The sequence below is a fragment of the Plecotus auritus genome, assembly GCF_963455305.1.
Source record: "Plecotus auritus genome assembly, chromosome: 8".
Lineage (NCBI taxonomy): Eukaryota > Metazoa > Chordata > Mammalia > Chiroptera > Vespertilionidae > Plecotus > Plecotus auritus.
In genome coordinates, this window is record NC_137782.1 from 124,751,569 (window position 1) to 124,766,292 (window position 14,724).

A 14,724-nucleotide genomic window follows, 5' to 3' on the forward strand; every position below is an offset into this window, starting at 1 on the left:
TTCTGTACTATAAATATAACTTGTCATAAAAATGGAAAGCAATGTGGCTATAGAAATATTTATTTTTATTTGTTGACAAGAGAAATGTGAATGGTGTAAATGCAGTTCAAATCTGTAGTTACCACCAAAAAATAAATAAAATTGATGGTAATTATTGGATTCTGATAACTTATCAGAGAATCACTAAATTATGACTAGCTTATCCAAAAGAAATAGAAAAAAACAGCCAATAGCTTTTATAGAATACAAAATAGATATATTAGTACTTCTGCTGCAACAGGGAACTGTTCGAAGACCAATGTGAGACATTGAAACCAAATAAAAACTGAGTTTCCTTATAAAAACTTGATTGTTCCCAATAATTACCGATCACAAGATAGTTGCTGCTCATTATTTACATATGGCTAATGAAATTCCAGTAACTAGCTTTCAGATTAGCTTTCCAGTGCTTGATAATTTACCTTATTTGTTTCAGGGAATTTGAGGTTTGACCATTCTGCCTCGTTTCACAAAGTGCATTGGGTCTCATTACATTGCCCTTTTCCCATTTCTTCTGAAGCTTAGGATGAGGCCAAAAGACTAAAGTAGCATCCTGAATATTTGGTTACCATGCCCCACAGGGGTGTGCTTTAGGGATAAATCTCCAATCAAATATGTTTCGGGCTATTTTTATGTGGCCTCTGCTGAGTCTTCTCCCAGGAACTCTTCACATTTCGCCATTCTTGGAAAAAGGAATGCTCGATGCCTCAAAGTGATCATTTCCCCATTGTACTAATTCTAGGAATAACCATACGGAGCCGTATCTGCAAATAGTATTATTGTCAGACTTGGGCAATAACATGGAATAAGATGTACAAGTTGGACATCTTATCTTTTGGCAAAGAAAGCTTCTTAAAGCTTAGCCTTGGTTACTCCAATCGTGCACATTCCTCTTTTACCACATGCAGTGGACTGTAAATGACCTCAAAGCAACTTTCTAAATATAGTATTTGAACAGACTTCTCAGTACCTGGTTAAGAAGGATTGCTAGGAAGAACACTTACAAAGAAAACAAAAGCAACTAAATTTTAGTGAGGTTTGTGAGCTACCATGTGAAACAAAAATGTTATATTAGGGAAATTATTTTTAATATCACATTATTTCAAGGAAAAATTTAAAAAGTGACATTAATAACTTCTTGTGAGAAGATGTTAACTTAACTGTGTTCTACCTGGTAACGAGGAAAATTTGGGCAAGTACAGCTTGAAAAGTATGAGATCATGGAGAACCACCTTTAATTCTGCTTCTTATAGGTAAGTGAACGACTCAGAAGTTTTTCATTCTAAATAGTGTGAAAGCTCTGTTTTGAAAGGTGGAGTCTGATGACCAAAAAAATTAACTCTGGCTGGGTTGGTGTAGTTCAGTGGTTGAGCATCGACCTATGAACCAGGAGGTCACAGTTCGATTCCCAGTCAGGGCACATGCCTGTGTTGTGGGTTCTGTCCGTAGTGTGGGGCATGTTGGAACATCTGATCCAAGATTCTCTCTCATCATTGATGTTTCTATCTTCTGCTCCCTTCCCTTCCTCTCTGAAATCAATAAAAATATATTTTAAAAAATGTAATTCTGAAGGAAGATGATGTTTTTTCTGGTTGAACACAGAATATTGGCATTTGAATAATGAGGATTTAATATTTATTTCCTTTTATTTCTTTGTTTACTTGTTTTATAGCAAAAAATCAGGTAGCCCGACCATGAACCATTCAGATATTTTATTATTTATTTATAACACTTTAATATTTTATTTGAATTCTTAAAATTTATTTTCAATGCGTATGTGTATATATGATTGTACATAAATATTACTGCTCTATTATGCTAGTAAAGGGGGAACGTTGTTATTATTGATAAGGATCATGTACATTAAACTATAACTTTATATTTGGAAACTTTAAGCCTACAAACTCATTAAAAGAATAGTATGAGAAATTATATCTTCTGCTTAGATTCAGTAATTGTCATTTTATAATATTTGCTTGCTTCTCTGTCCTTGGCCCATCTTTCTCTCTTTCTCTTTCTCTCTGTCTCTCCCTCCCCCTGCCTCACACACATACTTACTTCTCCTTTGAATAATTTGAAAGCAAGTTGCAGACATCATGACACTCTTTCTAAGTTCTTCACCATAAATATTGAAAGTGTAAAGAAATTCTTCCTTTAACTATAACACCATTATCACAAGAAAGAAATTTTAGAAGTCTGGCATTATAAAATATCTGCCTATAATTATATTACCCAGTTGTCCCTGTAATGACGTACTTTATTAGTAAAGATCCAATGGAAATGTACTCACTAGATTAGGTTTTTATATCTGTTTAGGCTCTTTTAATCTAAAATGTGGTGTTATTTTCCCTCTATGACACTGACTTTTTTAGGAATTCAAGAACATACTCCATTATGTATTTGTTATTATTCATTTCTCTTCACTAATTATTTCAATGTAGCAAGGTTAATTCTCAAATCATAACTATCATCCTTGCATAAAATATTATTGAAACTTTATTTCCATGGAGCTCTCCTTTACGTATGTCTTCGCATTTACATATTTTTGTGTATGTGTTGTAATTTATTTTTTTCTTTTAAACAAAAGTATCTGTTGGCTATGCTGCTTATTAGGTTATTTGTGGGTTCCACTGATTTTTGGATCATGAGGCTGAACTAAGATGACTTAATTGGGCTAAATATATTCTTTTGCACCTCTCCCCTTTATCTTGCGGTGCGGCACTCAAGAGAAAGTTCATTTATAAATAAATAAATAAGCTATATTTCCTCTGCACATTTAACATGCTGAGTACATTTGCAACTTTAATCTGTACTTATCTTTATTCATACAAAACTGTAACTATATCTGACATTTCTTCTTAAAGGTTTTTCTTTCTTGCTACAATGTCCAAAGGAAATTTCTATTATAAAAATAGCCCTGTGGTTTCAGCGGCTGTATTTCTGTGAAATAAGCTGAGCTTCCTTTCACCAGATACTGGCCAGGGGTGAAGTCTGGCATTATAAAATATTTGCCTGTAATTAATTAGCAGAAAGGCTTTTGTGAGTAGAGAACACTTCCTAGTATCTAGTGATAAAAGTGAACTTCAGAATGTGTATATATTTCTAAAAAAGAAACATTTAAAAGTAATCGCTGAATTCCCACTCAGTACTGGGCAATCTTTGGTCCTAGCACAGGCCTAGGTACCTTCTGGGAGGGAGATCCAGCACTGAAAAGGTCGGTTCTAGAAATGTCTGTAAAACATACATTTGGCAAATGAATGAACAAGAAGCAAAGAAGCATTGATAGAGAAGATGTTCCACTCTGCTGATTTACAGTTTGCTTTCAAAAGGAGATGTGAAGCTTCCTGCTGTTTTTTAGTTTCTTTGGATTTTTAAAAGGCAGGACCTTCGAAGTCTAATGGGTGAAAGTCAAGAAAGTTCTGGGTTCAGAACCATGTGCAGTGGATGTATTGGGGGACCTCAGACCAGTCACTTCATCTCCCTGAACCAGATTCAATCTACAAAATAACTGATGTGTGGGGTTCTTTTATTAATTTTATTTTATTGTTTAAAGTATTACAAATAGTAGTACATATGTCTCCTTTTTTTAGCCAATTTGGCTTTTCCTCAGCCTCACCTACTGCCCCTCCCCCGCGAGTGTCTTGAGTCCATTGGTTATGCTCATATGCATGCATATAAGTCCTCTGGTTGATCTCTTACCTCCTCCCCCCTATCCCCTCCCCAACCTTCCTGCCTTAATTTGACAGTCTGTTTGATGCTTCTCTGCCTCTGTATCTATTTTTTTTGTTCATCAGGTTATACTGTTCTTTATTATCCATAAACAAGTGAGATCATGTGGTATTTTTCTTTCACAGACTGGCTTGTTTCACTTTGCATAATGCTCTCCAGTTCCATCCATGCTGCTGCAAATGGTAAGAATTCCTTCTATTTTATAGCAGCGTAGTATTCCATTGTGTAGATCAGGGGTGGGCAAACTTTTTGACTTGAGGGCCACAATGGGTTCTAAAACTGGACCAGAGGGCCGGAACAAAAGCATGGATGGAGTGTTTGTGTGAACTAATATAATTTCAAAGTAAACATCATTACATAAAAGGGTACGGTCTTTTTTTTTATTTCAATAGTTTTATTCATTTCAAACATTTTAACAAGAAGAATGTAAACACTAATTATTATAATTTGAAACTTCAAAAAATGGAGGAATCATAGCACAATAACATACCTTATATTGAAGATGGCAAAGGCAAAATAAAATTGCCTAACAAAAGAAAGGTACAAAAGCCTTTCAAATTAAACTTAAATATAATAAAATAATTTAAAACTAAAACAAATAGAAAAGAACAAAATGTGTAAACAGTAAATTAAACATTTTCTTCAGTGCAACTTCCAAATTATGCCCGGGACGTAGATGTAGATGGCAATGTAGACTGGGTTGAAAGGTTTTTGGTCTTTAAAACATCAACTTCAGTGGGAACAGTGTTGTTGGTCTCCTTTTTAGCTAATGCTCTGATACTGTGCTCTCCAGGGGCGTGTCTCCCTACATCATCACCATAATGTGTCTACGCATTCCCAGGGTGATGTTGGGGAGGCGTCCGCGGGCATTACAAGGAGCCTCTGGAAAATTGAGAGGTTGTTCCTTCTACTGAATGGGCGGATTTCCCCCACTCAGAAGAAGGAGCTGCGGCCGTGTTTCTGGACGTTGCCATGTTAACACTGCTGCTGGTGAAGGAGCTGAGGGGAGAGCAAGAGAACCCTCTGCTCTTTCGGCTCTGCGGGCCAGATAGAACAGCCGAACGGGCTGGATCCGGCCCGCGGGCCGTAGTTTGCCCAAGGCTGGTGTAGATGTACCATAGTTTTCTAATCCACTCATCTGCTGATGGGCAATTAGGCTGTTTCCAAATCTTAGCTATCGTAAATTGTGCTGCTACAAACATTGGGGTGCATATATTCTTTCTGATTGGTGTTTCTGTTTTCTTAGGATATATTCCTAGAAGTGGTATTACTGGGTCAAATGGCAGTTCCATGTTTAAATTTTTGAGGAAATGCCATACTGTTTTCCACAGTGGCTGCACCAGTCTGCATTCCCACCAGCAGTGCACAAGGGTTCCTTTTTCTCCCCATCCTCACCAGCACTTGTCATTGATTTGTTGTTGACAGCCATTCTGACAGGTGTGAGGTGGTAACTCATTGTTGTATTAATTTGCATCTCTCAGATGATTAGTGACTTTGAGCATGATTTCATGTGTCTCTTGGCTTTCTGAATGTTCTCTTTCGAAAAGTGTCTATTTAGATCCTTTGCCCATTTTTTGATTGGATTGTTTATCTTCCTTTTGTCAAGTTATATGAGTTCCCTGTAAATGTTGGAGATTAAACCCTTATCAGAGATAACATTGGCAAATATGTTCTCCCATGCAGTGGGCTTTCTTGTTGTTTTCTTGATGGTTTCTCTTGCTGTGCAGAAGCTTTTTATTTTGATGTAGTCCCATTTGTTTATTTTCTCCTTAGTCTCTCTTGCCCTAGGATCTTTGTCTGTAAAGATATTACTATGACATATGTCTGCAATTTTGCTGCCGATGGAGTCTTGTAGGATTTTTATGATTTGCCGTCTTACATTCAAGTCCTTTAGCCATTTTGAGTTTGTTTTTGTGTATGGTATAAGCTGGCGATGTAGTTTTATTTTTTTGCATGTCTGTGATTAAATTTCCCAGCACCATTTATTATAAAGACTGTGTTGACTCCATTGTATGCTCTTGCCTCCTTTGTCAAATATGAATTGAGTATAATGGCTTGGGTCAATTTCTAGGTTCTCTATTCTATTCCATTGGTCTATATATCTGTTCTTATGCCAGTACCAGGCAGTTTTGAGAACAGTTGCTTGGTAATATAGCTTGATGTCTGGTATTGTGATCCCTCCAACTTTGTTCTTTCTCAGGATAGCTGTGGCTATTTGGGGTCTTTTTTTTATTCCACATGAATTTTTGGAGTTTATTTTATATCTTTGAAATATGCCATTGGATTTTTATAGGTATTGCATTGAATCTATAGATAGCTTTAGGTAGTATGGACATTTCAATGATGTCGATTGCACCAATCCATGAACATGGTATGTTCTTCTATTTGTTTATGTCTTTCTCTATCTTTTTTTTCAATGTCCTGTAGTTTTCTAAATACAGGTCTTCTACCTCCTTAGTTATGTTTATTCCAAGGTATCTTGAATTTTTTGGTGCAATGGTAAATGGGATTGCTTTTTTTTTACATTTCTGTTTCTGTTTGTTCATTATTGCATTATTGGTGTGTATAAAAAGGCCATAGATTTCTGGGTGTTAATTTTGTATCCTGCTACTTTGTCAAAATCTTTTATTAGGTCTAGCAGTTTTTTGATGGAGTCTTTGGGGTTTTCTATGTATAGTATCATGTCATCTGCGAATGAGGACAGTTTTATGTCTTCTTTTCCAATTTGGATGCCTTTAATTTCTTCTTCTTGTCTGATCACTATGCCTAGTACTTGTGGTACTATGTCAAACAGGAGTGGTGAAAGTGGGCATCCTTGTGTTGTTCTTGTTCTTAGGGGGAATGGATTTAGTGTTTGCCCACTGAGTATGATGTTGGCTGTAGGTTTGTCATATAGGGCTTTTATTATGTTGAGGTATGATCCTTCTATTCCCGCTTTGATGAGTTTTTATCAAGAAAGGGTGTTGGATTATGTCAAATGCTTTTTCTGCATCATTAGATATGGTTATGTGATTTTTGTCTCTCAGTTTGTTTACGTGATGTATCACATTTATTGATTTGCAGATATTGAACCATCCTTGCATCCCCAGAATAAATCCCACTTGGTCATGGTGTATAATCTTCATAATGTATTGCTGAATCCAATTTGTTAGAATTTTGTTGAGGATTTTAGCATTAATGTTCATCAAGGATATTGGCCTGTAGTTCTCTCACTCTCTCCTTTATGTGGTGTCTTTATCTTGTTTTGGGATTAGGGTAATGCTGACTTCATAGAAAGAGCTTGTAAGGGTGCCTTGCTCTTGAATTTTTTGGAGTAGTCTGAGGAGGATAGGTTTTAGTTCTCCTTTCAATGCTTGGTCGAACTCCCCTGTAAAGCTTTCCGGACCAGGGCTTTTGTTTTTTGGAAGATTTTTGATTGCTGTTTCAATTTCTTCGGTAGTTATTTGCCTATTCAGGTTTTTTAATTCTTCTTGATGGAGTTTTGGGAGGTTGTATTTTTCTAAGAATATATCCATTTTATCTAGGTTGTCCATTTTGTTGGAATAGAGTTGTTCATAGTATTTTTTTCATAATCCTTTGTATTTCTGTGGGATTGGTTGTTACTTCACCCTTATCATTTCTGATTTTGTTTATTTTGGTCCTCTCTCTTTCCTTCTTGGTGAGACTGGCTAGAGGTTCATGAATCTCGTTTATCCTTTCAAAGAAATAGGTCTTGGTTTTGTTGATCTTTTGTATTGTTGTATTGGTGTCCATGTTGTTTATCTCTGTTCTGATCTTTATTATTTCTTTCCTTTTGCTTATGCTGGGCTTTTCTTGTTGCTCTCTTTCTACCTCTTTGAGTTGTAGGGTTAGATTAGTTATTACCATTGTTTCTTATTTTTTGAGGTAGGCCTGTAGAGCTATGACTTTCCCTCTCAAGACTGCTTTACTGTGTCTCATAGATTTTGGATTGTTGTGTTTTCAGTGTCATTTGTTGCCATGATGCTTTTTATTTCTTCTTTGATCTATCTGGTAACCCAGTCATTTTTTAATAGCATGGTATTTAGCCTCCAGGTATTTGATTTTTTTAAACAGTTTTTATTGTGGTTGATTTCTAGTTTTATGCCACTGTGATCTGAGAAGATGCTTGATATGATTTCTATCTTCTTGAATTTGAAGAGACTTTGCCTGTGTCCCAATAGTTGGTCTATCTTTGAAAATGACCCATGTGCACTTGAGAAGAATGTATATTCTTTGGCTTTGGGGTGCAACGTTCTGAAGATATCAATTAATTCCATCTGATCTAAGTGTGTCATTTAGGATTGATATTTCTTTTCTGATTTTTTGTTTTGAGGATTTGTCCAGTGGTTTTATTGGGGTATTAAAGTCCCCTACTATGACTGTATTGCTGTCAATCTCTCCCTTGATATCCTCCAGAAGTTTTTTTTTTATGTATTTGGGTGCACCTAAATTGGGTGTGTATATGTTTATCAGAGTTATATCTTCTGGTTGGATTGCTCCCTTTAGTATTATGAAGTGCCCTTCCTTATCTCTTGTCACGTCCTTCACTTTGAGATCTAATTTGTCAGATATAAGTATTGCTACCCCAGTGTTTTTTTTTATTTTTTATTTCCATTTGCCTGAAATACCTTTTTCCATCCCTTCACCCTCAGTCTGTGTGAGTCCTTTTTTCTGAGGTGTGTTTTCTATAGATAGCAGATATATGGGTCATGTTTTCTTATCCACTCAGATAGCCTATGTCTTCAGAATGGGGGAATTTAATCCATTTACATTTAAAGTTATTATTGATAAGTACTTGTCACCATTTTTTTTATGCCTGTGTTCCTTCTTCGCTTCCTATTTCTTCTTTTTACAGCAGACCCTTTAGTACTGCTTGCATAGCTGGTTTAGTGGTAATACAAATGCTTAGTCCTTTTTTGTCTGTGAAACTTCTGATTTCACCCTCAATTTTGATTGATAGCCTTGCTGGGTACAGAATTCTTGGATTCAGACCGTTCCTTTGCATTACTTTGTATATTTCATTCCATTGTCTTCTGGCCTGATGTGTTTCTGTTGAGAAATCAGTTGCTATCTGATGGGGGATCCTTTGTAAGTAATTTTCTGTCTCTCTCTGGCCGCTCTTAAGATTCTTACTCTGTCATTGGCGTTTGCAAATCCTATACAATAAAGAGGTAATAGGCAAATCACCAAAGAGCAGAATTACCGGTCTCTATGACATGCACTGACCACCAGGGGGCAGACACTCAATGCAGGAGGTGCCCCTGGTGGTCAGTGAGCTCCCACAGGGGGAGCGCCACTCAGCCTGAAGCTGGGCTCATGACTTGCGAGCACAGTGGAGGTGGCGGGAGCCTTTCCCGCCTCCAGGGTAGTGCTAACGAGCAGCAAAACGATGAGTAAGGAGCAGCGAGCAGGTGGGTGGTATGGAGCAAGGGGTCCCAGACTGGGAGAGGGTGCAGGCCAGGCTGACGGACACCCTCCCCGTGCACATGAATTTCATGCACCGGTCCTCTAGTTTTATTATATTATGCCTTGGCGTTGGTCTTTTGGGGTTCATTTTGTTTGTGACTCTGTGAGCTTCTTGGACATGTGTAAGTTTTTTCTTCCCTATATCAGGGAAGTTTACTGTCATTATTTCTTCAAACAGGTTTTCTACTCCTTGCTCAGTTTCCTCTACTTCTGGGACGCCTATTATGTGGATGTTGTTTCCTTTCATGTTGTCCCTAAGTTCCCTTGGGCTCTCCTCCTGTTTTTTAAGTTTTTTTTTCCTAGATGCTGCTCTGCTTGGTATTTTTTTCCTACCTTGTATTCTAACTCACTGATGTGGTCTTCCGCTTCTTCTAGGCTACTGTTGATGCTTTCTATTGCATTCTTTCTTCCAGTGATGTTATTCTTCATTTATTTTGGGTTCTTCTTCATTTCCTCTTGGTTCTTACATATATTGTTGTATTTCTCTCCCAACCTTTCAGGGACCTTATGACCATTTCTTTGAATTCTTTCTCTGACATATTGCTTGCCTCCATTTTGTTTACTTCCTTTTCTGATGCTGCCTCCTTTTCTTTCATATGTGGGCTGTTTCTTTGTCTCCCCATGATCTCTCCCCTCTGGGTGTCTGGTTATGTAGCTCTCTCTCTCTCCTCTATGGACTTAAAGGCAGTAAATACAACACAACTAAAGCACAACGCACAAGGCACTGAACACAAATGTATTCATGATACTAATAACCCCAAATAAAGGTTACAACCAGAGAAAAGAGAATTAGGGGATTAAAAAAAAGGATTGCAAAAATAATATTGAGAGAAGGAAAAAAAGTAATAGAGAAAAGAAAGAGGATAAAAAAGAAGGTGGCAAAACTATTTACATGGGGAGAAAACTCCAATAGAACAACTAATCCAAAAAAATGCTAACAACTAACACCCAGATATGAATGCAAAGTACAAACAACAATTAACACCTAATAACAAGTTAGGAGAGGAAAAACAGAAGCAAAAAAAAAAACAAAACCAAAAAACCAGACAGACACAAATAAACAAACCAATCTAATCAACAATCTACAACAATAGGACAGAGAGAAAGAAGGCAAAGCAAAACAAAATAAAACAAAAAAATAAATAAAATACAACAACAAAAAAAAGGGGGGGGGGGAAATCTGGATAGTGAAGAAAGAGAAGAGAGAAGTGTATATGGACTTGGAGCAGAGGATCACAAATTAGATATATAAGTAGGATGAATTTTTAATGGGATAAAAAGAAGGAATAGGGAAAATCTAAAGCAGGCATAATTTTTAGCAGCAGAAACAGGATAACAAAAGGGGAAAAGTGAGGAAGAGAGGGTTGGTTTAAAAGTAAAATTGAGATAGAGTAAAATGATGCTAAAGGAAAAATGAAAATAGAATGTAGAACAGTAATCCCAAAATCAAATCAAATCAAATAAAATAAAGAGAAAATAAATGAAACTTTATGAAAAGGTAAAATAATAGTAGTAATAGTACCAATTAAAAATAAAAATATAATAATTAAAAAAGTAAAATCAAGTGAGAACTAAAAAATTAGTTTCTTAAGTAAGCGATAAAAAATAAAAATGTGCAGTAGTGAAGGTCCATCACTTCCTCTACTATTCTTTTTGGCATGCCTGTTTCCTGTCATGTAGTCAGGACAGTATTGAAGTCCCCTGGGTTCCACAGCTCCTCTGTGTTATAAGCCACAATCCTGTTTCAAACTGGCAGTATTTCTTTGTTTCTCAGCCTGCCTGGGTTTATATTTATACAAGAGGCAATTTGTGATTCAACCCCAGGATGGCAGTGTTTCTGTATTGAAATCTGGGACTATAAGTCCTCTCTACCCAGTATTTAGAATTTGTTTTCCCTGCTGCACTTAATACTGATTTGGGGTTATGGACTCCCCAGAGCTGGTTTTCTGATCATTTCTCCTCGCTCTGATCCTCAGGTTACACAAAATCAACTTTCCCTTGCATTCTCTGAAAGTATTTTTAATTGGGTGATCCTATATACTGGGCATAGTATTCAAAAGCAAGGATTTAAAGAGAAAAAAGAGCCAGAGTAAGTGCATGAACTCCTGACATTTTCACCCAGGCACTGTACACGACTCTGTTCACGTTTCTGTGCACGTCTTTTTCCCCTCACACAGCACAGCCGGTTTAGGGGTAAAGCTTCAGGCTGCCTTTTTGTGCCCAGTTATGGGTTGATTTCTAGAGATCCCTTCTGCAAGCATCCCCGTGGACCCCCTTGCACATTCACGGACCATGCTGTCCTCAACAGCCACAAATTTTATGGGGCCCAGAATTCCTCTGAACCTCTAGAAACTGCTGTGTGCATTTCTCTCTCCAGTCTGATCACAGACCTCATATTTTTCTGGGCGAAATCTGACCTTTCCATGAGAAGGTTCAGAGCCTCCTGCATCCGCATTTTCATGCTGTTTGTGACCCGCGGTTTGTGAATTCGCAGCTGGACTCTGGGTGTTGTGGTTGGAGGGTCCCAGGAGGTATTGATTCTTTCCGATTGAAGGTAAGGCTGGGCTTCTGATCACAGCCACTTTACACTTCAAGATGGCATCATCTCTGTCACAGAGCTGGTCGCTCCAGGAGAGATTTCAGCAGCAGTGGAGGCTGCTTGGTCAGGGGAGCCTGGTCTGGCAGTCTCCAACAGTCCCTTGGAATATAGCCGTCCCTCACTCACAAATAGACTCTCCCTGCATGTTCACACACTCTCCTTCTGTTCTCTTACTTGCACACTATCTTGCAGCCTACCTTTCTATCGGCAGCCATCTTTAATCTCCTCAAATGTATGGTTTTTTTAAAAAATGTATTTTTATTTATTAAATCCATTGGGGTGACATTGGTCAACATGAACATACAGGTTTCAGATGTGGGTTTCTATGTTACAGGATCTGTATATTGCACCATGTACCCACTGCCTCAAGTAGACTGATATATTTTTATGTCAAAACTTGTGTTGGGCAAGGATGGTCTATTTCATGTTATCCTTCCTGTATGATGCTTCCCAAGCATTGGGGAAATGGTTTCATGTGAATGAAGGTGCCCTAGGAAACAGGGACTTCTGCTTTGTGAGTGCCTGGGTTTTATCATGAGTTCAGACTTTCCCAGACTAATCCCCTGACCCTGTTTCTAAGGTCATTTTTCTGACTTCCCAGTGAACAAAGGCAGCCCAGCCTTGGCTCTCCTGTTGCTGCTTCCATGCTAAGCCCTTCCTATTTCACTGTCCCCAGCTTTAGTAAATGTTCCCTCATAGTCACCTGGCCTTGCATTCTGAAATATTTCCCTTACAAAATCAAGAACCCACACACCACAGGCAGGCCCTAGCCAGACCTTTTCAGAGACATGTTCCCTGTCTGATAACAAAATTTTTATCACTGTAATATGACTGATGATTTTACTGTTTTCTTGAAAATCATATTTCAGCAACTAGAAAACTAAATCTCTCAAATGCTAAACTTTATGTTTGCTTGTTAACTGGCTTTTAATCTCAGGTACCAATACCATATCTAAAAGAATTAATACTGGAAGGAATTGATGGATAGATTGATAGATGTGTGAATAATATCAACTTATCTAAAACCAGCAGAGTTCCAGTATGAAATAACTATTCTTTAAACTACTATGGTTGATGGGACCATCTCTTAAGATGATGCCATTCATTAGATGACTTGTTAATCAAAATAACATCTAACTGTATAAATCTCTTCAGGAAAATAAAGAAAACATTCTTCAAATAACTAAGATGGGTTTGTTATCCAGGACAAACTAATTTTTTTGTGTGATTTCAGTTGATGGATTAGATTCCCAGAAGGAAGTTAATATGTGAGTACTTAGTGCAAGGGTGATTGCTGTTAGTGGTCGTTTACTATTTACTTATTAATATATATTTATTGATTTCAGAGAGGAAGGGAGAAGGAGCGAGAGATAGAAACATCAATGATGAGAGATAATCATTGATCAGCTGCCTCCTGTATGACCCTCACTGGGGATTGAGACAGCAACATGGGCTGTGCCTTAACTGGGAACCAAACAATAACCTCCTAACCTCCTAGATCATAGGTCAAAACTCAACCACTCAGCCCCTGCAGCTGAGCTCTGTTAGTGTTTACTTAAATGATCAACTTCCTTTTTTATTATTATTATCTAATGTTTTACATATGTCTCCTTTTTCCCCAATTGACGCCCCCCCCCCCTCCAAGCCATCCCCACCCCGGGAAAGCCCCCACCTCCCCTATCAACATTCTTTTCATTGTATAAGCAATTCATGCTTATTTTAAACAAATATTAAAACAGGTATAGAGTAAAGTTAAATAGTACATTTTCCTCAGAGCCCACACATTCAGCTCCCCAGAGTTAAAAAGTTTAGTGTGAATTCCTCAATGGCCTTTTCTAAATAATGATTGTAGGTGGGTCTTGGTCAGTGCCTGCCAATTGCCCTATTTGTTGCCCTGGTTTCCAATTTAGGACCAGGCAGAGAGAGTCACCTACATTCTCCAACCAATCACATAAGACACACCACTTCCTGTTAGGCCACGCCTCCTTCCCTTGTAGCCAGGCATAGCTGAGCCTTCCCTCTATTTCCCTATGACACTCTCCTACTCCTCAAGCTGCTCTTGAGTCTCAGACAAATGTAAGTGACGGTGGCTGACCATCTTGCTATATATGACAGCAAGCTCCAATAGTCTACATTGGTTCTAACTTGGTCATTATCTCCACGCACTGCATGCCTCTGGGTGAAGTAGCACAGGGAAGGGGTATATGGTGTTTTCTAGCTCTTTGCATGTCATGTTTCAAGGCATGAAGGAATGACCACAAGTGGCTGGTATTCCCAAGTGGGTGAACAACAGATTCTGATATATATATATATATATATATATATATATATATATATATATATATACACACACACACACACACACACACACACACACATACATATACATATATATATATATATATATATATATATATATATATATATAGAGAGAGAGAGAGAGAGAGAGAGAGAGAGAGAGAGAGAAGCAAACCTTGCAATGATGGGAAAGCATCTGGAAAAGGAGAATGTTGATGGCACCAGGTAAATTGAACCATCTCACTCTCTGGTTTAAAACTAGAAATCAGAACCATACAAAATGCTGAGCAGTGACAAAGCAGTATGCATCCCTCAACAAGAATTCTGCAACAACAAAAAGAGCTGATCACACAAACCCTTCACCCCAAGCCATGGCTACAAATAACCTGTATTGCAGCCTGTGCTCAGATGAAGATATTGCCATTGCCCTCCAGGCTAATGCACTTGCCTTTCATAATAGTGAAGTTGACACATGAACCTTTTTAAATTTCAGAGAAATCTAAAAAAAAATTTTAATTTTTTTGGATTCTTGACTCATGAACCAAAGTTAAATGATTATTAAGCATGAGACACTTACAGGCTATCCTGTAAAA

At 37.7% G+C, this 14,724-nt stretch overlaps 1 long non-coding RNA gene across 1 annotated transcript in view; it reads left to right on the plus strand.

Annotated features, from left to right (window-relative positions):
* The first annotated feature begins 936 nt into the window (after positions 1 to 936).
* LOC308255985 overlaps positions 937 to 14,724 on the plus strand; it is a 36,323-nt gene continuing 22,535 nt past the window's right edge. Inside the window, exons 1-2 of the long non-coding RNA XR_013961395.1 lie at positions 937 to 1,292; positions 3,894 to 3,950. This is a non-coding gene — a long non-coding RNA (uncharacterized lncRNA). The remainder of the gene's footprint in view (positions 1,293 to 3,893; positions 3,951 to 14,724) is intronic.